At 43.0% G+C, this 24,707-nt stretch overlaps 1 long non-coding RNA gene across 1 annotated transcript; it reads left to right on the top strand.

The window, feature by feature from the left end:
* Positions 1-11,394: 11,394 nt before the first annotated feature.
* Positions 11,395-24,628, top strand: LOC308320017. The gene is made up of 4 exons (XR_013964509.1): positions 11,395-11,499; positions 14,846-14,946; positions 15,704-16,066; positions 20,289-24,628. It is a non-coding gene; the product is annotated as an uncharacterized lncRNA (long non-coding RNA).
* Positions 24,629-24,707: the final 79 nt, after the last annotated feature.

Genomic DNA, 24,707 nt, shown 5'->3' with positions numbered 1-24,707 from the left:
CGTGAGCAATGGTGTGCATGGCCGGTTTGACCTGACACGATTCTTTCTTTGGCACAATCAATTAAATATAATAGTAGGCTACTAAGCCCGTTTTCAGCTAAATGCGGAAATGTCCAGGCTAAATAACTTATCGACGGGAGTCGTGTTAATATTTATTTACTCGTCATTGTCATGTTCACTCCAAATAAACAAGTATTATATGCACTTATGATGCGGAGAGCCATCTTATAAAATATTTCGGTTGGGATATTGAGGGGGCAGAAAACAGCCCGGTCACGTGGTTCATGTACTTGCAAGTTGGGACAAAGAAATACACACAGCTTAGCAAATGTTTTTTATTAATTAAACTGATATAACAACATAACGTGGCTAATAATTGTTTATTTGGAATGTACTTTGGCTGGTAATTTAGGTAAATATAACGCGACTCACATGTATAAGTAATTTACCGCGGACATGCCGCATTTACTGCAATACATTGGCTTTAGTAATGCCGTTAGCTTATAATATTAGCAAATGTAAGCTAACGGCTGGAGGAATGGGGGTCTGTTACTACGGACAATCCGGTCAATAACATCATTACACTTAAACATTAATACAATTATGTCATGTTTACATGCCTAGTCAAGCAGTCTGTACATGGCGTGGGGTCACATATATTAATTACATCGATAACACACGAGAAAAGACAAGTGATCTTTGCAGGGTGGAAGGAAAAGAAGAAGCAGCAACGCGACACTCTTCCATGGCTATGTTGCAATATAGCACTAACCGGGCAAAATATGTATTACATGAATTATTAGTTTTATACATTTTAGGAGTGAAAACATGTGTTTAGAAATGACAACATCTCAGCAGTTCAGACAATGTCCCATTGTTAACAACACTTAACACACGACACAGACAGCTAGCTAACTAGGCTAGGCTAGCTAGCTTCTCGCTCCATTGAAACCGAGCATTCAATAATAACATCCCTCTGTCCTCATCATGGATAATAATCATTGTATTCATATTATCTTATCAAAATAGTAAACAAATTCCAAGTTAATTAACCAGCCAAACATATATGATTTAATTCGTTGGAAATGGGATGCAGCCGGCTTGAGCGTCTCCAGCTGGACGTCTCCAGGGAGTGGGGGAGAGAGTGGCCAATCAAATCGCACCAAAAGCACGGTCCCTCTGACCATTCAGCCGACTGAGTAGTAGTGAATTTTTTTCAGACTGGCTAGTGTTAAAAGAACTCCTAGCAGGATGGTCAGTTCCAAATCGAACTGACCAGCATACACAAAATACCTTAACGATGAAAGTAAAAAATCCTGATTTTTCCTTAGATGGATTTTTCCTTGAAATGTTGTTTATAGTATTCAAATATGTATTCACCAAATAAAACCAACCTTTTTGCTTGGCCATGCCTTTTTCAGTGCTCCTAGACATGTTTTGCGCATGCGCACATCATTCACTCCTTGTTTACGGCCCAACTAAATTGTCTATTCTCTCTAAAATCTACGACTTAACCAAGCATCTCGTTTGGAATATATGCTTGCCACTATAGCGCCTTTATTTTTGAAAAATTCCGGCGCATGTAGTTACACTAAACTGCAGGAACCATAATAATAATTTCTTTATTTTTCTCTCATGTGTTCTTTCCCCCTAGACTTCCTGCACCTCCCTGTATGTAAAGTGTTTTCCCCTGAAGAGATGATGAGCTCCAGTCTGGTCCAGGAAGAACCAGAACCTCCACAGATTAAAGAGGAAGAAGAGGAGCTACTACTAAGACCAGAAGAGGCTGGTGGGTCAACGTTAGTAGTGGAAAGTGAAGGTGATGAAAACACAGAGACAGAGCCTCTAGCCAGTACCTCAGCTGAACACTTGAAAACACAAGCTTACATACAGCAGTGGGTACCATCACAACCAACTAATATCGACCAGCTCCTCCCTTCACACTGTTCTGAAACTGACACAGATGACAGTGAAGAAGATAATGACAACACTGACACAGATGACAGTGAAGAAGATACTGACAACACAGAGACAGAGCCTCTAGCCTGTACCTCAAACGAAAACATGGAAACACAAGTGGAGGAACCAGAACCTCCACAGCATAAAGAACAAGAGTTTCTACTTCAAAGACCAGGGGAGACTAATGGGTCACCGTTGACATTACTAGCAGTGAAAAGTGAAGAAGATGAGCATATAGCCAGTACCTCAACTGAACTGAAAACACAAGCTTACATACAACACTGGCTACGATCACAACCAACAAATATCGACCCGCTCCTCTCTTGTTCTGAAACTAACAATCCATGTTCTTGTACAGTATGTGGTAAAGGCTGTGTAAACACAATTGATCTAAAAACACACATGATGACTCATACAGGTGAAATGCCTTTTACATGTACAGTTTGTGGCAAATGCTGTGAAAGAAACTCTCTTCTAGAGATACACATGAGGAGTCATACAGGGGAGAAACCCTATGTTTGTGGAATTTGTGGCAAAGCTTGTAGTCAAAAAGGCGGTCTAAAAGCACACATGATGACTCATACAGGTGAAAAGCCTTTTACGTGTACACTATGTGGCAAAGGCTGTAGTCAAAAGGGTGAACTGCAAACTCACATGAGGGTTCATATGGGGGAGAAACCCTATAGTTGTATGGGGGAGCAACCCTATGTTTGTAGAGTTTGTGGCAAAGGTTGTAGTCAACAAAGCCATCTAAAATCACACATGATGACTCACACAGGTGAAAAACCCTTTACATGCACATTTTGTGGCAAAGGGTGTGGTCAAAAGGGTGAACTAAAAAGACACATGATGGCACATGCAGGTGAAAAGCCTTTTACGTGTACACTATGTCGCAAAGACTGTGGTCAAAAGAGTGAACTAAAAAGACACATGATGGCACATACAGGTCCCTTTACGTGTACCGTTTGTGGTACGGGCTGTAATCAACAGAGCGATCTAAAAAAACATATGAGGACTCACACAGGTGAAAAACCCTTTACATGTACATTCTGTGGCAAATGCTGTAGTGGAAACGCTCTTCTAGAGAGACACATGAGGAGTCATACAGGGGAGAAACCCTATGTTTGTAGAGTTTGTGGCAAAGGTTGTAGTCAAAAAAGCCATCTAAAATCACACATGATGACTCATACAGGTGAAAAGCCTTTTACGTGTACACTATGTGGCAAAGGCTGTATTCAAAAGGGTGGACTGCAAAGTCACATGAGGACTCATATGGGGGAGAAACCCTTTACTTGTACAGTTTGTGGCAAAGCTTGTAGTAAAAAAAGCCATCTAAAATCACACATGATGACTCACACAGGTGAAAAACCCTTTACATGCACATTTTGTGGCAAAGGGTGTAGTCGAAAGGATGAACTGCAAACTCACATGAGGACTCATACAGGGGAGAAACCCTATGCTTGTACAGTTTGTGGCAAAGGGTGTAGTCAAAAGGGTCAACTAAAAATACACATGATGTCTCATACATGGGAAAAACCTCCACAGATTAAAGATGAACAAGATGAGCTACTTCAAAGACCAGATGAGGCTGGTGGGTCAACGTTGACATTACTAGCGGTGGAAAGTGAAGAAGATAAGAAAACAGAGACAGAGCCTTTAGCCAGTACCTCAACTGAACACATGGAAACACAATCTTACATACAGCACTGGGTACCATCACAACCCACAAATATCGACCAGCTCCTCTCTTCAAACTGTCCTGAAACTTACACGGATGACAGTGAAGAAGAAGAATACAAAGACAACACAGAGGCAGAGCCTCTAGCCAGTACCTCGACTGAAAACATGGAAACACAAGAGGAACCAGAACCTCCAAAGAATAAAGAACAAGACTTTCTACTTCAAAGACCAGAGGAGACTAATGTGTCACCGTTGACATTACTAGCAGTGCAAAGTGAAGAAGATGAAAACACATGGATGGAGCCTCTAGCCAGTACCTCAGCTGAACACATTAAAACACAAGCTTACATACAGCACTGGGTACCATCACAACCAACAAATGTCGACCAGTTTGTTTCTTCAAAGTGTTCTGAAACTGAAAATCCCTTTTCTTGTACAGTATGTGGTTTAGGCTGTGAAAACACAACTAATCTAAAAGCACACATGATAACTCATACAGGTGAAACACCTTTTACATGTACATTTTGTGGCAAAGGGTGTAGTCGAAAGAATGAACTGCAAACACACATGAGGACTCATACAAGGGACAAACCCTATGCTTGTACAGTTTGTGGCAAATTCTGCAGTCTAAAAAGTCATCTAAAATCACACATGATGACTCATACAGGTGAAAAGCCCTTTACATGTACCGTATGTGGCAAAGGCTGTAGTCAAAAGGGTCAACTAAAAATACATATGACGACTCATACAGGGGAAAAACCCTTTACTTGTACAGTTTGTGGTACGGGCTGTAATCAACCGAGTGATCTAAAAAAACATATGAGGACTCATACAGGTGAAAAACCCTTTACATGTACATTTTGTGGCAAAGGGTGTAGTCGAAAGGATGAACTGCAAACACATATGAGGACTCATACAGGGGAGAAACCCTATGCTTGTACAGTTTGTGGCACATGCTTCAGTCTAAAAAGTAGTCTAAAATCACACATGATGACTCATACAGGTGAAAAGCCCTTTACGTGTACAGTATGTGGCAAAGGCTGTAGACAAAAGGGTGAACTAAAAATGCACATGAGGACTCATACAGGGGAGAAACCCTATGCCTGTACAGTTTGTGGCAAATGCTGCAGTCTCAAAAGTAGTCTAAAATCACACATGATGACTCATACTGGTGAAAGACCCTTTAAATGTACATTCTGTGGCAAAGGGTGTAATCGAAAGGATGAACTTAAAACACACATGAGGACTCATACAGGGGAAAAACCCTTTACTTGTACAGTTTGTGGTAAGGGTTTGAATCAACTGGGGGATCTACAAATACATATGAGGACTCATACAGGTGAAAAACCCTTTATATGTACATTTTGTGGCAAAGGTTCTAGTCGAAAGGATCAACTTCAAATACACATGAGGACCCATACAGGGGAGAAACCCTATTCTTGTACAGTTTGTGGCAAAGGCTGTAGTCTAAAAAGTCAGCTAAACATTCATATGAGAACGCATACAGGTGAAAAGCCCTGCATTTGTACAATATGTGGCAAAGGATTTCGTCAGCATAGTGCACTAAAAGCACACATAATGACTCATACAGGGGAAAAACCCCATATTTGTGCTGTCTGTGGCCTACGATGTGCTCACACAACTCAATTAAAGGCACACATGAGGACTCATACGGGTGAAAAGCCCTTTATTTGTACAATATGTGGCAAAGGGCTTGGTCGAAAGCTTGAGCTAATAGCACACATAAGAACTCATACAGGGGAAAAGCCTTTTACTTGTACAATTTGTGGAAAAGGCTGTAGTCGAAAGTCTTATCTAACAAAACACATGGAGACTACTCATACAGGGGAAGAAAACCTTTAGTTTAAGTTTGTGGGAAAAAATGCTTTGGTCACAATGGTCATCATAAGGAAATGCTGTGAATAGTAGCAAATACGTTTTTTCACACAAGTGGTCTGAGTCAACATAATCTGACAATCAAATAAAGTGAACACAATTTGTCTGTTGATTCGTATTGCACTGGTGTTAGTCTTTTTTTATATTCTTCAAAGATTTTATTTTACACAATGGATTGGATAAGTTTATATGTCCAAAACTTACTTTTCACCTGAAAAATAGACCTGCAAGTTTTTCAACAGGATCTTAGAAAATGAGAAGTGAGGAGAAGTGTTCTTGTAAGAACAAGGGTGACGTGAGTTGTGGAATACAGTGGAATAAAGCTGATGAGCCATACAATTAAGTTACGGGAAAGAGTAGTGGAAGATAAACTAAGGGCAGCGATGAGAATTTCTGAGCAGGTTGGGTGTAGTAAAGTCTCAGATAGGAAAGTATGAGCAAAAATGAAAGGGTAGTCGCTAAACGGGTGGAGTTAGTTGGTTTGGCAGATAGTTTGAGTATCCAATGATGGTGTTGGGAGGTTTTCGCTGAAGCCATCCATCCATCTTCAACCGCTTAGGCTATCCATAGTCTGGTAGATAGTACAGCAGATTAAGTCAATATATCATAAGAATCATTCACTTGATGATATAAGCACCACATTTGGCACACAAGTGCCTTCAGAACCTATTCTCTCAGAAAAGTACATTGTCCACTTGAAAAAAAACAAATGTCCACAATTCTTCAAGATGGCCACCTTTCAAAATGGTTTAAACAGTGTTTGAACGAAAGTTCAACTGAGAGGCGGAACGAACAGCCAACTCGGGTGGTGGCCCTGCTCCAACCAGATCAGTGCATTTCACATCTGGGCCCCTTAAAAGTGCGCCTCCTACTTCCTTGTCTCACCTATGCCTTCCGTTCAGGTCACAGACATGAACGGAAGCTCACCATCATCATCCATAGTTTCTTTCCAACCAACTTAGTATTTCAACATGAAGACATCTTCCTTCCATGACCAGGTTGCCCTGGTCCCGCAGCTTTCATCCTAGGACGCACCGACGGGTGCCTCGCCTGTGTCCTCGGCCCCGCATGCCTCCATCAGATACAGTATCACTACTTGCTCGCTACTGCTATTTATTCATTTGAATGGTTCAACTCACAAAGCTAACATAACTGCTAACAGCCTAATTTCGATTCCCTTTCCGATGCTGCCTCATCCGGACACAATACCGTCCTATTTCTCCATCGCTAACACTTTGCTCCAATTCATTCATGCCATGGTAATCTGCTAGTGTTTCAGATTCATGCTTCAATCATTCCACTACTGGGGGCGCTTCGTTCTACCAAACATTAGCTTAGTGCTGCAACCACTTGCTTTTCAAACATTTCCAGCAGCTCATACTGCTTCCACTAGCCATATGCCGCAGCTACCCATGCTACCAAACATTATCCAACAGCTACAGTACCATTAGACCTCATGTCTACCACGCACTTCTAGCGCAGCGACTCCCAAACTATATCGGGGAACTGACCGGCAGCATCGTAGCCATAGCAACACAGTTATCTTAAAGGTGCAGCTACACATATTGCATATGACAACCCCCCTGATTGACGCTAGACCCTCACGTCGTGAGCTCGTAGCTCTGCCATTTCGGCGCAGAGTCGACGTCTGTAGTGGCCAAGAAAGATCGCTCCAAGTACAGTAACTGGTGCTCGTACTAGCCTCACTATACCTCAGAACATTGCTTCGCAACTCGTCTCATTATTTCAGCATAGGTTCTCCGTCATGTCTGGTTAGCTTTAATTAGTTAAGAACTGGTGCTTCCGTTAGCGAAGGACTTTACTCAACTCCTTCCACGTCTTTAGGCTCTCTCTTCAATCACTAGCCACTCCCGCAGCTTATTATTAATAAGGTAAATCGTTAACAATTGAAAATGAATGGAAATGCATGCCATATCGTCCCTCATTACGCCATATCGTCTTAATTAATTAATGGCATTTAATGTTCATGTCGGCACCGTTCGTTTCACATCACCATTCATCACCTAGTCAACACGAGTTAGCCTTTTATACATCACTTCACACAGGTGTGATTATCCACATCGCGTTTGCTCAGGGATCGGCTCAAGTGCGTGGAGCGCCTTCCCCACACATTTAGGACTCGTCAAGCTTAAACTTTCAACTGCGAGATTTGATTTGCCTAATTCTCGTGTCTGTTGCACTCCAGCTTCAGGTAATGCTACACGTGCAGTCATTTCACGATGATCAGGACATGACTGAACCGCAGCATGCAACAATATCCATTCATCCTCTTCAACCGCTTTTCTGCATTAAACACGACGGTCACGTTAACTCCAAACGCAACGCTACCACTGCTTAAGTCAACACTACTCTGTCCATACTCACTAACAACACGACCTCGACTATAGTCCCATTCTGTCTGTCTGTACCAGGCTGACATCTAGAGGTACCCATCAATCCCTTTCCTGTGAAAAGGGGTGTGTTTTTTCACCCACTGTGTAATATAATAAACTGACAGTAGGTGGCAGTAGGACAGTAGGCCAGAGCAACTATACATTCTTGCAAATGTAGCCAAGTAATAAAAAAACCCAGCAATACTCTTTTAATTTCAATTTACCTTAGTATTATATATATATATATATATTAATAGTGATTTGTTTGTGGATGACTCTGATATGAACAATGATAATATGGGTATAACAACACATGAGGTGTAAGGTGTAAGCCATGCAACATTTGTCTGTAAACAAAGCATGTGGGATGGATCAGATCACTGCAGAGCACCTGCAAAATGCTAGTCTGAGACTAGCACCACTTTTATCTATCAGTTTTACTGGTTTTATGATCCACGGGGTGGGAGTATAAGTGTCCTTGTTCAAGGCATATTGCACACCGCTTTATACTGCACACCTGTGGTCATGTTATAAAAAGTCTAGCATGCACAGGTTGCAAGTTGCATATAATGATGCCATGAGAATACTCCTTAAACAACCCAGAGGGGGCAGTGCTATAGCCAGATGTTTGTTACTGCTGGAGTGAGGGCTTTTAAAGCACTTCTAATAAATCTAATGTTTAAATGTATGAAAAGGCTGGATGTGTCAACAAACAGTATCATTGTAGCGCTTTCAAGCCCCTCAGTGAGCTGTTCACGTTAGATCTAGATTAAGGGTACACTGGCTAAAATGCCTGTATGTTCTGCCTGTGGGTTAATTTATATACTTGTGTAAATTAGTTTTACATTATTTTATGATTTGTATTGCCTGTTGTATGTTAACCCGTGTATGTATCCCTATGGACCTGAGTCTGTTAATAAAGACATGACATTAATTTCATTATATTTTTTTCATATGCCATCTGAATTAGTTAAAAGCAGGCTCTGTACCCAAACATGCCTGTATTTAGCCCGCAAGTGGTCACAATTTCAAACTGCCCAAAACGTGTCTAATACTGTCAAAATCACATAAATATACATACTAAATGAATGTCCCATTTTTGAAAACCTGTTCCTTCTCAAGATTGGTAGTTAACACATTGGCTGCTACAGTATTCATCCAGGCCCAGCACTGGTGTGCTATGGACTTTACATTGAAGGAAATCAACTGCTGCAGCAACGATGTCATGAAAGGCAAGTCTCCACCAAAAAAGACCTGAACCTAATCGGGGTGTCAAGAGACCAAAGTTTATCCCCCACAGTTCCATGCAGTGGCCAGTGAAGTCAAACTGTGCATCTGTACCTGAAAGGGACAAGTCAAAGGCCAGAAAGCCCACCTCCTTTTAATGTCCTGTCAGTAGCAACTCAACCTGCACCTGAAATAAGCCCTGACCCCTCCCAGAGAAAGTTCATCCTTGGAAATGTAATGATTAGTCGCCAGAATCAAGATCCCTGGTGGTCTAAAACTTGAGTTCTCTGTAAAATAACAGCAGGTTGGTGGTCATTTTGAAAAAAGGCTGCCATGGTCACAGGACAAATCTAAATAGTACCACTGTATTCCTCATCGTTAATTAAAAAATCGACTTGTCGACACGTCAACTTCATTAGCACAAGTCGACTCAAATTAGGAGAAGTCGAAAGTCAAAAATATATATATATATATTTTTCCCCCATATAGGCTAGTTGGCTCTGTGTGTGTGTGTGTGTGTGTGTGTGTGTGTGTGTGTACAGAATTCAAACTGTAGGATTGGTTATTGTCACAGACTTTCCTTTTCCAACTGCATCAGAGTTTAGCCTTGCAGCTGTGACTGTGAGCGTGCCTTTGATTGAAACACGGCCCGTCTCCATGTTTCAATTGTTATAGCCTACCGAGTGACTGAGAAAGAGAACAGACTTATAGTTGCCAAAATAAAGGATTTATGTAACTCACATTGGCTATTAATCTTCCATTTCTACCATTCTATTGGAGTCCAGGGCTGAGTAAACATCTGAGTCTGAAGCATCTCCCTTTATTTCCTCTGAATTAAGTGACGCAGTTGTGTCCAGTCCACGTTCGCAAGTGCAACTTTTTCATCATTCCCCGTACTTGTGCAACAGTCCCGAACAGAGGTACAATATTATCAATAGTATTGCGACTGAAGGGTAAGGTGTAGTACTTTAAATAGAAAAAGAGTACCACAAGGTGACTTATTTATGTATAATTATGTGTCTTATTTTAGAAAGCGATTTTATTATTTACTTTATATTTATTGTTAATCATATATTACGTCCTTTGCAGGGCGAACACGGGCATGCCATAAGTTGTGTGTCCTTATCGTAGGCGTGCTTGAGGTTCCTTTGACCAATAGCATGTGGACATGGCCAATGACCCCAACCATTGTCTTAGCATTGTGGCACTTTTTTAACCCCCCCCCCCTTTAACTTATTTTTCTTTGATGTTGCAAGAAAGATGTATGTGACGCTGCTCTGCGGCAACATGGGCATAAGGGCTACGCTTAATTGCTTGCATGCCGGCCCAATTTCTTCCTCGGGAGACAAATAATAAAGAACCTTGAACCTTGAATCTTGAACCTTGCCGCACTGGACGGCCAATCACGCCAAGAGTGTGGTGTTGTAGAGGAGGTCTCCCCGGATGGGTGCGTGTCAGAATTGCTGACACGAAGATATTTTTTGTCCAGCTTCCAATTTGTAAAGGCCCTGCACTCCAGTGAACAGCTCCATTTAGATAATAATAATGTTATTAATATTATTTATTTTACAAAGAAACATAATGTGTTAACTTGCATCGTGCATAGTTTGAATGTGCAGATGAATAGTAGTGAATTTGCATACCAAAGGTGCGAGGCTTCAGTTTACTCTAGAGGGTACTCTTGTTTTGAAGAGATTGTCAACCGGAAGTCTTATATGTGCTATCTTATATCTGCTAAAGGAACACTGCTATGAGTGACGACCAAAACCCAGTGTTGCCAAGTCGCTTATTATAAGCGACTTTGGGCTTCTTTTTCTGTAATATTGCGTGTAAATATTGGTAGTTGCCTTACGGGTTGCATTTATTATTCGGCTTATTCCTCAAGTGTAGTTGTTTATTTGGTCTTATTTCCTAATGTAATTTAAACCAGTGTTTCCTAATGTCGTTTAAACCAGTGATTCTGACACATTTTCTTGTCAAGGATTTGTCACATACAAGATTAGTGCTGTTGTTAAACTGTTTCAAAGAATATTCCACATTTTTTTCTATGATAGTTTTGAAAATAGAAGATCTACAAGCTTACAATGCGACGCATTGCGAGCTTGCAAATCTATTTTTAAATAGCCTATGCTTCTTTGGGGCTTGTTTTCATGGACCTGGTTTGCTTATATCCTTCACACCATTTGGCAACACTCCCCCCACCCCCCTTTGTCTCGATCAGCAGCATTCATTGCAACAGCACAGAGCTATACAGCCACGTCCCAAACGGGCGAACACTTCTGTATTACTGATGTGTCACCGAACTCCTTCTTTGGAATAATGTTTGTATGATGTAGTCTTTCAGGTAAGCGTCTTTGTTGCATAGCGTAACGCTATCATTGTACGGCATTATTATCATCGGGCTATATACACTACAGTATGAACGCTAACGTTATCTTGCAAGCTAGCCGTTCGGGCCTCAGGCTAGTAGTGATCAAAGCCCCGTTTAGAACACCTCACCCTCCGCTGTTAGCTCCGACAAGAGGTTCCGTGGATTGTTGAATTGTTATTTATTTTAATTATAGGCATACTGTTGTTGTAGCTGCTGTTGTAGTTGTTGTTGAAATCATGATAACATCTCAGGGGTCTTCAACAGGGGGGGACCAGGACCCAAAGTTGGCTTACAGCCAGGGGGTCCCCAACTTGGTGTGTGATGATGGGCCAAATAGCTGATCTACAAGCTCACAATGAGGTACTGTGAGCTTGTAGATCAGAGATCTTTTTTTGGAGAGAGCTTGGCCCCAAATTTGCAACATTAGATTTTTGAGTGGTGCAACCACTCCATTACACAGCTATGTGTGTCCCTGGGTCTGTCTGTCCGAGCACGGAAATAGCTTGGTTGGTTTTCACCATTTCTCAACCATTTCCAACGCAAGGCGGCTTGCCGTAAACAGCCCGGGCCCGGCCTGACCCCCTGGGGGTCTGGATGTTCCAAGGACCCCAGGGGAATTGCCACACGGTAACTCTGTCATATCTCCACTGTTTCGGATGCGGGTCGGCTAACCGGAACCGGGCCAGCCCCTTGGGCACGTTCCTGTTGGTATGGATGTTCCGGGGACCCCCACACAGTAACGCTGTCATTTCTCGACCGTTTCGGACGTGGGGCGGCTCGCCGGAACCGGGCCAGCCCCCTGGGCATGTTCCTGGTGGTCTGGATGTTTCGGGGACCCCCTGGGTACCCCACGGGGACCCCCACATGGTAACTGTCATTTCTCGACCGTTTTGGACGTGGGGCGGCTCGCCGGAACCGGGCCAGCCCCCTGGGCACGTTCCTGGTGGTATGGATGTTACGGGGACCCCCACATGGTAACTCTGTCATTTCTCGACTGCTTCGGACACGGGGCGGCTCGCCGGAAACGACCCGCCCCCCTGGCCGCATCTCTGGGTGTCTGGATGCTCCAGGGACCCCCGGGGACCCCCACACGATAACTCTGTCATTTCTCCACCGTTTCGGACTTGGGGTGGCCTGCCAGAACCGGGCCTGCCCCCTGGGCATGTTCCTGGTGGTATGGATGTTCCGGGACCCCTGGGGACCCCCACATGGTAACTGTCATTTCTCGACCGCTTCGGACGCAGGGCGGCTCGCCAGAAACGCCCCGGCACCCTGGCCGCGTTCCTGTGGGTTTGGAACTTCCGCGGACCACCCGGGGACCCCCACATGGAGTTGCACCACTCACTTCACAAGGAGCATTCAGTGATTTGGATAACCCCCCCCGTCTACCCCGGTAACATGAGCATGTGCATGCACTACAGTGGGGGGACACTCAACAGGCCAACAGCACGCACACCGAGGCCCGCCCCCGCTCGATCATGATTGGCGGAACGCCCCTCTCTATCCTGATTGAATGAAGGCTGGGCCACCTTACCTAGCCAAAAGATAGATAGATAGATAGATAGATAGATAGCTTTATTGTCATTCAGCAGATACATAAAATGCATAAGAGAACGAAATGTCGTTTCACTGGCTTTTAGTATGCTAGTTAAAAGAGCTAAAATACTATTAAAATCTAAAATCCACTTAAAAACAAATAAATTAAAATAAATTAAAAAGCACCATTAGTTCATTGAGAGACAGATATTGCACAACAGGAGTCCTTAATAGCAGCATATAGGGGGAAAGGTTAGGGGATATTGCACTTGTTCAAAAGTCTGACGGCTTGGGGGAAAAAGCTCTTGGAAAATCTTGCTGTTTTACTTCCAATGCTTCGATACCTTCTGCCAGAAGGCAACAGAGTGAACAGTCCCTGGTGTGGGTGGGTGGGGTCATTCAACAGAGTGAACAGTCCCTGGTGTGGGTGGGTGGGTGGGTGGGGTCATTCAACAGAGTGAACAGTCCCTGGTGTGGGTGGGTGGGGTCATTCAACAGAGTGAACAGTCCCTGGTGTGGGTGGGTGGGTGGGTGGGGTCATTCAACAGAGTGAACAGTCCCTGGTGTGGGTGGGTGGGGTCATTCCTGATGTTGTTGGCCCTAGACAGACAGCGGTTGTGTGCAATGTCCTTGATGGAAGGCAGTGATGTCCCGATGATTTTCTCCGCTGTCCTCACTACTCTCTGAACTGTTTTCCAGTCTGCTTCATTGCAGCTTCCAGACCAGACAGAGATGCAGTTTGTCAGGATGCTCTCTATAGTTCCCCTGTAGAAAGTAGTGAGGATGGGAGCGGGGAGTTGGGCTCTTCTCATCCGGCGCAGAAAGATCAGCCGTTTCTGGGCTCTCTTCACAAGAGAGGATGTGTTTGAGGACCATGACAGACTGTCTGTGATCTGTACCCCCAGGAACTTAGTGCTGCTCACTACATCCACTGCAGTGTCCTCTATGAGGAGTGGTGAGTGGCTGCGCTGGTTCTTTCTGAAGTCAACAATGACCTCTTTTGTCTTGTTGACATTCAGGACCAGGTTGTGTGTGTTGCACCAGCCCACTAGCTGTCTCACTTCTTCCCTGTAGGCCGTGTCGTTGTCGTCCTTGATGAGGCCCACAAGTGTGGTGTCGTCCGTGTACTTCACCATATGATTGGTACTGAACCTGGCACAGCAGTCATGGGTCATCAAAGTGAACAGCAGTGGACTCAGGACACAGCCCTGGGGAGAACCAGTGCTCAGGGAGATGACGCTGGAGTTGTTATTACCGACTCAGACAGATTGAGGTCTGTTCGTTAGGAAGTCCAGCAGCCAGTTACACAAGGGAGTGCCCAGACCCAGGGGGAACAGTTTGTCAACCAGTTGCTGGGGTATAATAGTGTTAACACTATTATAGTGTTAACGCACACTGGTGTTCTTACCGTCTAGATGGGCCAGGCTCCGAAGTAGAACCGTAGCTATTAGCTTAAACGAAACATATGGTTTTTTTTTACCCCAGGGGTTAACTGGGCAGGGAGGAACTCATTATATGGTCAGCACACTCTATAGTACTTAGGGGGGATTATCACAAAAAAAGGGGAAAAAAGTGATATTTGAATAAAGTGAAATCAAAGAATATAGTTTTAAATAATGGGATGAATAATAATATTTACAAACAACTTATGAACAACTTCAAATAAGTCCAGAGTCACTTATAATACTAAGACATGGTAACACTGCTCGCATGGCTACTGTGAATATGCTGATGTCAAGGTTGGGTTTTACATGTTTTTGTTTCTGTCCTGCTATGCCAACAGGACGTGAGGGCACTTCACATCGACTGTCAATATGGATATCCAGACCCTGGCAGTCTCCTGCCAGACTGACAGTTCAGCAATGAATGACAACCAAATAAGAGGTAAAAGAAAAAAAATAAACAACACAGCTTTCTTGGTGGGTATCTATTTTTTTGCAGGTGGCATGTCTGTGTGCATGCATGTAGGGCTGGGTTTCGTTAAACATGTTTTATCTATACAGACTTTAATGATTTGGATACTGGTTCCTGATTATTATTATTATTGTTATTATTAGGGCCCGAGCACTGTACAGTAGTGTGAGGCCCTATTGAAATCTCAATGATTGTTGTTTTATCCACAATGAAACGCTATTGAGGCAAATGGCTCAATAGCGCCCCCTACAAAGGTTTCTGCTTTAAGCCCCACAATACGGTTTTCACGTATGTATGTATGAAAATTGGTACACACCTGCATCATGTCCCGACTTTAAAAAAGTCTCTTGGTGCCATGACATAAACCGAAGAGGAAGTCAGCCATTTTTTTTTTTTTGTGGCGTTTTGGCGCAATTGATGTCATTTTCACAGGGAACACTTAAAATAACTCCTAGCAGGATGGTCAGTTCCAAATCAAACTCGCTCAGCGTACATAAAATACCGTAACGATGAAAGTAAAAAATCCTGATTTTTCCTTAGATGGCGTGACCGAGGCGAAGCGTCAATGGTCGGGGTTTAATTCTACTCTCCTGTGGTCTGTCAGATCAGTTGAAGATGCACTGCTCTGGGTTACGGTGTAATTATCCTCTCTTGTGGTCTGTCAGATCTGTTGAAGATGCACTGCTCTGAGTTTAGGGTGTAATTCTCCTCTCTTGTGGTCTGTCAGATCCTTTGGAAATGCACCGGTCTGGGGAGCACGCCACGCCCCTGTCCCCGCGGGCCGAGCCCGAGCAGAACCTGGACATGCCGTCCACCCCTGGAGGCCACCACAAGCGCCACGTCACCGACACATACGGCGCCGGTGGAGACGCCCCCGCCAGCGGCTACCCATGGGCCAGCGACGACATATCGGCGCCCGGCACCTCTGACCTGCTCAAGGGCTACTACGGTGAGAAGTGCTCGGGACCAGAGCGGCCTTACGACTCGCGGTCCGCCGAGCCGGGTCCTTACCTGAAGACGGAACCGGAGCCGTGGGGGGTGGCGGTGGGCCCGCCTGCGTTTAAGAACGGCACCTCCTACCTGCCCGCAGGTAAGCTCCGCCACATGGCGGCACGTTCGATTTACAATTTACAATTTAGGCATTTAGCAGACGCTCTTAATCCAGAGCGATTTACATTAAGCAAGAACAAAAAAGCATGGGAATACATCACATAAAAACATTTATCATGAAACATGCGTGAGCTAAGAAAGTAAGTGGATTATCTATATAATGAAACTATACTATACATAGTAGTATATATATATACTACTATGCTATACATATGTACTATGACGTGCTATGACTACATACAATGCAATTATAGTGCGGTCTACATAACATGCTATAAGTCTGTATCAAATGCTATCTAAGTCTACAGAAATGCTATCTAAGGGGGTGGGGTAAGTGCTACGGGCCATGATGGAGTCTGAAAAGGTGGGTTTTCAGACTACGGCGGAAGATTGGGAGTGATGCTGCAGTTCTGACTGCAATGGGAAGTGCATTCCACATTTTTGGAGCCAGAAGGTAGAAGAGTTTGGGACGTGTGGAGCGTTGTCCCGGCGTTTTTAGTGAGGGTACTTCCAGCTTCCCGTTCATACACACCTGCATGATGTTGGCCTCGTAGCATAATTGTCTAAGGTCGTTTTTTTTGTCAAATTTAACATTTGTGTCCAACTCTACTCTCGTAATACTTCTGCTTCGTTGTGTCTTATTGCCTATATGTCCTCAGCCAGTTACATGATTCTATGTCCTGAGACTATGTCCAGAATGCTTGTTACTGTCCTCAGCCTATCAGAATGCTTGGTACTTTCTAAAATTACTTGCACAGAAAGTGCTTTTAACCCATTCAGGGCGGGAACCCCTTTTGGTGTTTTAAGGATTATGTTATACTTTATCTATTAAAAAATAGAAGCTCTACAAGCCATAGCGCACCACTGAGTGCTGCGCTACAAGCTTGTAGATCATCTATTTTTGAAAAATGAAAATGTGGCACAAATCTTTGAATATATATTATTTCAGAGCGAGTATTTGCTTCTGTGGGGTCACTGGCACATATGGCGCATATTTTCAGATGTGGGTCCGCACTCCACAGCCAAATACAGATAATCCTGGGGGTTCTTGACATGAAAAAGGTTGAGCACCACTGACATAGAAACGTAGGTTTTCAGAAAACCTTTATAATGATAATAATAATAATAATAACCTTTCAAGAACAGGTCACAAAGTGCTTAACAACAAAAGAGAACACAATAAAGAACACAATGATAATAAAACATTGGATAACAGAAGGAAAACAATAACATAGGAAAAAACATAACATTCAAAACTATCAAGGATTAAAAGCAGCTTTATAAAAATGGGTCTTCATGAGTGACTTAAAACGGGGAACCGAGCCTGCAATTCTAATTTCTAGGGGCAGGGCATTCCAGAGTAAGGGTGCACGGACTGCAAAGGCCCGGTCGCCTATAATTTGTTTTAGACAAGTTTTATGGTAAGTAGAGCCTTGCCTGAGGGTTTCAGCTCGCGGGCAGGCTCATAGGGAACGAGTAGGTCAGAGATGTAGGATGGAGCAAGGCCGGTCGAGGCCTTTATTGTGAATAGTAGAATCTTAAAATCTATATGAGATTGGTAACAAGTGGATGGAGGCCAGGATAGGGGTAATATGGTCAAACTTTCTTGCCTCTGTTAGGAGTCAGGCTGCTTCGTTCTGGACCAATTGTAGCCGGTGAATGGATTTTTTTTGACAGACATAAGTATAAAGGGAGTTGCAGTAGTCGAGGCGTGAGTAGATGAAAGCGTGGATAACTTTAGTTAAGTCGGGGCGTGAGAGGAAGGGTTTGATTTTTGAAATGTTGCGAAGGTGGTAGAGTGAGGACTGGACAACCTTTTTTACGGTTGGAATCTAGGGTGACACCTAGGTTTCTAGCTGCGGGTGTGATGTGCTGGCGTAGGGAACCAAGGTTGCTTTCTAAGCGTGCTCTATCCGAAGGTGGGCCAAATATAAGGACTTCGGTTTGGATAAAGTTATTGCCCATCCAAACTTGAATGTCGGAAAGGCAGGAGTGCAGTTTGACTAGGCTAGGGTTCATAAGGCATTTTTTTAAGAACCTGCCTCAGTCCTAGGGGGGTTAAGACTTAAAGGGGAATTTCAACATTTTACTATGTCATTAATATACCTTAGAGCTGTTGTGTGGACATAATAAATGTCCAACGGGTGGAAACGTTGTCATCCTTATACTTTAATATAATATCCATTGGGAACTACAAAACCGTGTGCGGACTACATCTCCTTTTCCTGTGTGTGCTGCATTTGACATGACATAAAAGGTTGTCCACCAGAAATATCTATGAAACTTCAAACGATCACAACCTATACGGACACACCGTGACGCCGGCCAATTTCTTGCTGGAAATCCAATATGGCCACCACAATATTAGCCCCCATTAGATATAATGAAGGGTGAATAGGGGCAACATTTTAAACTGAAGGATATTTTCACGAAACTTCACAGGTTGATCAATGACATGAATATGAATTGTTTTGTATTGCAAGTTTCCATGAAATCCAATATGGCCACCACAATATGGCCGCACAATATTAGCACCCAGAAAAAAGGTTTTGAGCTAGAAATGCAAACTTGGTGTTTATTTCATTATAGTGCATATTTACAAGATGGTGGCTATCCGAAATAGTGCTTTACCATGTTTTCTACCATGATTGTCGACTGTTTTGGCAAACACAAGCCATATTAATCCATTGGCTAAGATGTATTAACCTGACGCTGCCAGATGAGGGCGGTATTGCGGAAACATATTCCCCAACACAACACTCATCTGGGATCTCTGACGGAGTTGAGCCCTGAGTCAGATCTGCTTCGTACCGAACCAATCAGCGTGAGCTAAAGGCGGGATGCGGATGTGACGGTATATAGACACGTCGATATGATTGGTTGTGTTTGCACGCCCACACGGTGATAGACAGACGCTCCCATCCAATCATCTACCATGTATCTTGAAAAAAAGGAACAGCCCCGTCATCGAATTTGCTTCCGCGATCCCAGATCCAAATAAGCTGTGAAACAAATTTGTGTAGCAAGCTTTTTGGATCTGGCAGCGTCAGGTTAAAGATGTATGGCACAGAAGGGACATACATTCTTGAGCTTGCATATTGTCAATATGGCTGCAAATGTGATTACATTTCCCGTCAGATCCTATGTAGAGTTGTAGGAATGATTTCAGATCAAATCAACTTTCTAACAACTTCAGCTTTACGGGTTCTACTGAATGTGTCAAACTGGCATATTGAGCCTATGACACACAGCGTGGCTTCCCACCCAGTAGGCTACCTTCACATTCAGTAGATCCTGGGATCTTTTGTGGCCAGATGTAATTTCTTGGGGTCTAGAAGGACTATGATAAATAATTAAAAACAAACGTACATATTTAGCCCCATGCTCGAATGCCCCCGCCCCCCATGTCAAAAACAGCTAAAATCCCTAAAACGAAAGAAAGCAGCAAATGAAAAAAATAAATAACACCCATCTTTTACTCTCTAATAACCTACAACATGAACCTTGGTTGGGGTGGTCGCCAAATTATTTTGAGGGGTCCCCCCCACCAAAAAAACCCAACTTTTTTTCCAACTGGAAAATGGAAATTAAGAGTTTACATAGTACACACATACACCTTCCCTAATGATTATATCTGTTTTCAGTATTTATTTGTCTCTATTATTAAGGTTATATTGTAGCAGTCAATTAATATTGGGGGTCGGGAGGGGCGGGGGTCCTGAGTCATTGCCAAAGCATTTCTGGGGGTCGCCGGCCAAAAACGTTGAGAACCCCTGATCTACGCCAATGGCAGGGAATGTGTTGGTGAATGGACAGAACCTCGATGTTGGGGGCTCATTAAAAATCGTCAGCGACCACGCTGTTAAAATATTTAAGATTCTGATGACTTTTAAAGTTACGATCGCCACATTAGTGGTTCATTTGGGGTGAATTTGGGGGTTTTCAAAATGTTAAGACCCCACTGCTACAGCCAACGGTGAGGGACATTAGACTGAATCACGGGTGGCAGTCACCCATTTTGGACTGAGGCCAATTCTAAAAAACCATTCATAAAAATTAAGAAAGGAATACTGTACATAGTGTACAGAACCCCAAAAGGAGGTCCCGTCCAGAAGGGTTAAAACACCAAAAGGTGTTCCCGCCCAGAATGGGATAATAGACATTCCATTATTTTTGTCTCATGTGTTCTCTTTTCCCCCTAGACTTCCTGCACCTCCCTGTGTGTAAAGAGGAGTTTTCCCTTGAAGAGGAGATTAACTCCAGTCTCGTCCAGGAGGAACCACAACCTCCACAGATTAAAGAAGAACAAGAGGAGCTACTACTAACACCAGAAGAGGCTTGTGGGTCAACGTTAGCAGTGTCCCCACTAGAGACAGAGCCTCTAGCCAGTACCTCAGCTGAACACTTGAAAACACAAGCTTACATACAGCAGTGGGTACCATCACAACCAAATAATATCAACCAGCTCCTCTCTTCAAACTGTTCTGGAACTGACACAGATGACGACGAAAAAGAAGAAGAAGAAGAAGAAGAAGAAGAAGAAGAAGAAGAAGGTGGTGATGGCAACACAGAGGCAGAGCCTCTAGCCATTAGCTCAAAGGAACACATGAAAACACAAGCTTACATACAGCACTGGATACCATCACAACCAATGGATATTGACCTGCTCCTCTCTTCACATTCTTCTGAATCTGAGGATTCTTGTACAGTTTGTGGCAAAAGTTGCATTAAAGGTTATCTAAATGCTCACATGATGACTCATACAGGTGAAAATTCCTTTACATGTACAGTATGTGGTAAAGGCTGTATAAACTCAATTCAACTAAAAAGCCACATGATCACTCATAGAGTTGAAAAGCCTTTTACATGTACAGTTTGTGGCAAAAGCTGTGTTGGAAATGCTCTTCTAGAAAGGCACATGAGGAGTCATACAGGGCAGAAACCCTATGTATGTACAGTTTGTGGCAAAGGCTGTAGTCAGAAAATTCATCTAAAATCACACATGATGACTCATACAGGCGAAAAGCCCTTTACATGTACAGTATGTGGCAAAGGCTGTATTCAAAAGAGTGAACTAAAAAGACACATGATGACTCATACAGGGGGAAAACCCTTTACTTGTACAGTTTGTGGCAAAGGCTGTAGTCAAAAAAGTCATCTAAAAGCACACATGAGGACTCATACAGATGAAAAACCTCCACAGATTAATGATGAGCTACTTCAAAGACCAGAAGAGGCTGGTGGGTCAATGTTGACATTACTAGCAGTGAAAAGTGAAGATGAAAACCTAGAGACAGAGCCTCTAGCCAGTACCTCAGCTGAAAACATGGAAACACAAGAGGAGGAACCAGAAACTCCACAGAGTAAAGAACAAGAGTTGCTACTTCAAAGACCAGGGGAGACTAATGGGTCAACGTTGACATTACTAGAAGTGAAAAGTGAAGAAGATAAAAACACATGGATGGAGCCTCTAGCCAGTACGTCAGCTGAACACATGAGGGGACATACAGGGAGGAAACCCTATGTTTGTACAGTTTGTGGCAAAAGCTGTAGTCAAAAAAATCATCTAAAATCACACATGATGACTCACACAGGGGAAAAGCCCTTTACGTGTACAATATGTGGCAAAGGTTGCAGTCAAAAGGGTAAACTAAAAAGACACATGATGACGCATACAGGTGAAAAGCTTTTTACGTGTACAGTTTGTGATAAGGGCTGTAATCAACAGAGTGACCTACAAATACATATGAGGACGCATACAGGTGAAAACCCCTTTACGTGTACATTTTGTGGCAAAGGGTGTAGTCGAAAGGATAAACTGCAAACACACATGATGGTTCATACAGGTGAAAAGCCCTTTACGTGTACAATATGTGGCAAAGGATTCAGTCAAAAGGGTAAACTAAAAAGACACATGATGACGCATACAGGTGAAAAGCCTTTTACGTGTACAGTTTGTGGTAAGGGCTGTAATCAACAGAGTGACCTACAAATACATATGAGGACGCATACGGGTGAAAACCCCTTTACATGTACATTTTGTGGCAAAGGGTGTAGTCGAAAGGATCAACTGCAAACACACATGATGACTCATACAGGTGAAAAGCCCTTTACGTGTACACAATGTGGCAAAGGTTTCAGTCAAAAAGGTAAACTAAAAAGACACATGATGACGCATACAGGTGAAAAGCCTTTTACGTGTACAATTTGTGGTAAGGGCTGTAATCAACAGAGTGACCTACAAATACATATGAGGACTCACACAGGTGAAAAACCCTTTACATGTACAGTTTGTGGCGAAGCGTGTAGTCGAAAGGATCAACTTAAAACTCACATGAGGACACATACCAGTGAAAAGCCCTTTACCTGTACAGTATGTGGTACAGGCTGTAATCAACAGAGTGATCTAAAGAAACATATGAGGACTCATACAGGTGAAAAGGCCTTTACATGTACATTTTGTGGCAAAGGGTGTAGTCGAAAGGATCAACTGAAAACACACATGAGGACTCATACCGGCGAAAAGCCAGATAAGCTCTCAACTTGTGAAATATGTGGCAAAAGTTATAGTCAAAAGTGTCATCTAAAAACACACATGATGACTCATACAGGAGAAAGACCCTTTAAATGTACATTTTGTGGCAAAGGGTGTACTCGAAAGGATGAACTGAAAACACACATGAGGACTCATACAGGGGAAAAACCCTTTACTTGTACAGTTTGTGGTAAGGGCTGTATTCAACTGGGGGATCTGCAAATACATATGAGGACTCATACAGGTGAAAAACCCTTTACATGTACAGTATGTGGAAAAGGGTGTAGTCGAAAGGATCAATTGAAATATCACATGAGGACTCATACAGGGGAGAAACCATATTCTTGTACAGTTTGTGACAAAGGCTATAGTCAAAAAAATCAGCTAACCGTTCATATGAGAACGCATACAGGTGAAAAACCCTGCATTTGTACAATATGTGGCAAAGGATTTCGTCTGCATGGTGCACTAAAAACACACATAATGACTCATACAGGGGAAAAACCCCATATGTGTGCTCTCTGTGGACTACGATGTGCTCACACAACTCAATTAAAGGCACACATGAGGACTCATACGGGTGAAAAGCCCTTTATTTGTACAATATGTGGCAAAGGGCTTGGTCGAAAGCTTGAGCTAATAGCACACATGAGCACTCATACAGGGGAAAAGCCTTTTACCTGTACAGTTTGTGGCAAAGGCTGTAATCGAAAGTCTTATCTAACAAAACACATGGAGACTCATACAGGGGAAGAAACCCTTTAGTTGAAGTTTGTGGGGAAAAAATGCGTGGGTCACAATGGTCATCTGAAGTTATGAGGATTCATACAGAGGAAAGGCTGTGAATAGTAGCAAATACTTTTCACAGAAGCGGTCTGAGGCGAAATAATCTGACAATATCCACATGACCAAATCAAGTGAACACAATTAGTGTCGGTTGATTCTTATTACACTGGTGTTAGATTTGAAGCCTTTGCATGACCAAAACTTACTTTTCACCCGTTAGTGGCAGAAAATAGAAGCTCTGCAAGTTCGCAATGCTAGAATCTTATGAGGTCTTTCAACAGGATCTTTGATCATGAGAGCATGAGATGTTGAGGAGGAGAAGTGTGCTGGAAATGGAAGTTGTACAAGACAGTGGTGAGACCAGCTATGTTGTATACAGACTAAAATGTTGAGGTTCTCCCTGGGAGTAACGAGGATGGACAGGATCAGGAACAATTACATCAGAGGGACAGTGCATGTCGGATGTTTAGGAGATAAAGCCAGAGAGGCCAGTCTGACATGGTTTGGACATATACAGAGGAGGGGTTGTGAATATATTGGTAGAAGGATGTTAAGTTGGAATTTGCTAGGCAGGAGGATGCAAAGGACGGGGTGAGATGGAGGCACATGAGTTGCTGTGGTGACCACTGAAGGGAAAAGCCGAAAGGAAAATGACAATCGATGAAAAGTAAAAGATTTAAATTGTAATTATACAAAAGCCATCTGCTTTTTTTTTTAAAGTTACGTTTCAAAATGATCCGATCAGATTTTCAAATCCTATAGTTTGGGATCCAGGATCAGACAATCCAGTCCGATTTTGGCCGAGGACTTCAAAGAGATCAGCATTAGGACCACCTTGATCCAGATTCTAATCCTACGTATTGCCATTGGATATGAATGGCAAAGTACGGAAGCCAAAGCACTTTCTAATATTTTCCATTGGTTCCATTTTTTTTTAACCAACACTTATGTAAAGGCGCCTGATGGAGGGGAAAGGAACTGGTTGGAATAACATGTTCCTTCCACGCACTATGTCCAACCAGGGAAACTCCCCCTGTCAGGTGAAAAGAAGCAGGTTGGACTCCTCATGCATTGGTGCATGAGGTCAGTGAAAAAATAAATTGAATACAAAATAATAAAAAAATGGCAACGAATATAAGACCCTGCATATGGAGGTAAAAGGACATGTCTCTAAACTTGTTTTGATTTATAATTGTCCCACTGCTTTGTCCCACTACCTTGTTTTGTACTCTCTTTTTTACCTAAGGGGTTCTATGTATGTGTGTTTTATGCGGTCTTTTGTATATTGTGTACATATTTA

The sequence above is a fragment of the Protomyctophum bolini genome (genome assembly GCF_963924005.1).
Source record: "Protomyctophum bolini genome assembly, chromosome: 8".
In the NCBI taxonomy this organism is placed as follows: Eukaryota; Metazoa; Chordata; class Actinopteri; order Myctophiformes; family Myctophidae; genus Protomyctophum; species Protomyctophum bolini.
Note: the sequence above shows the minus strand (reverse complement) of the source record. Positions and strands in the feature narration are given on the sequence as shown.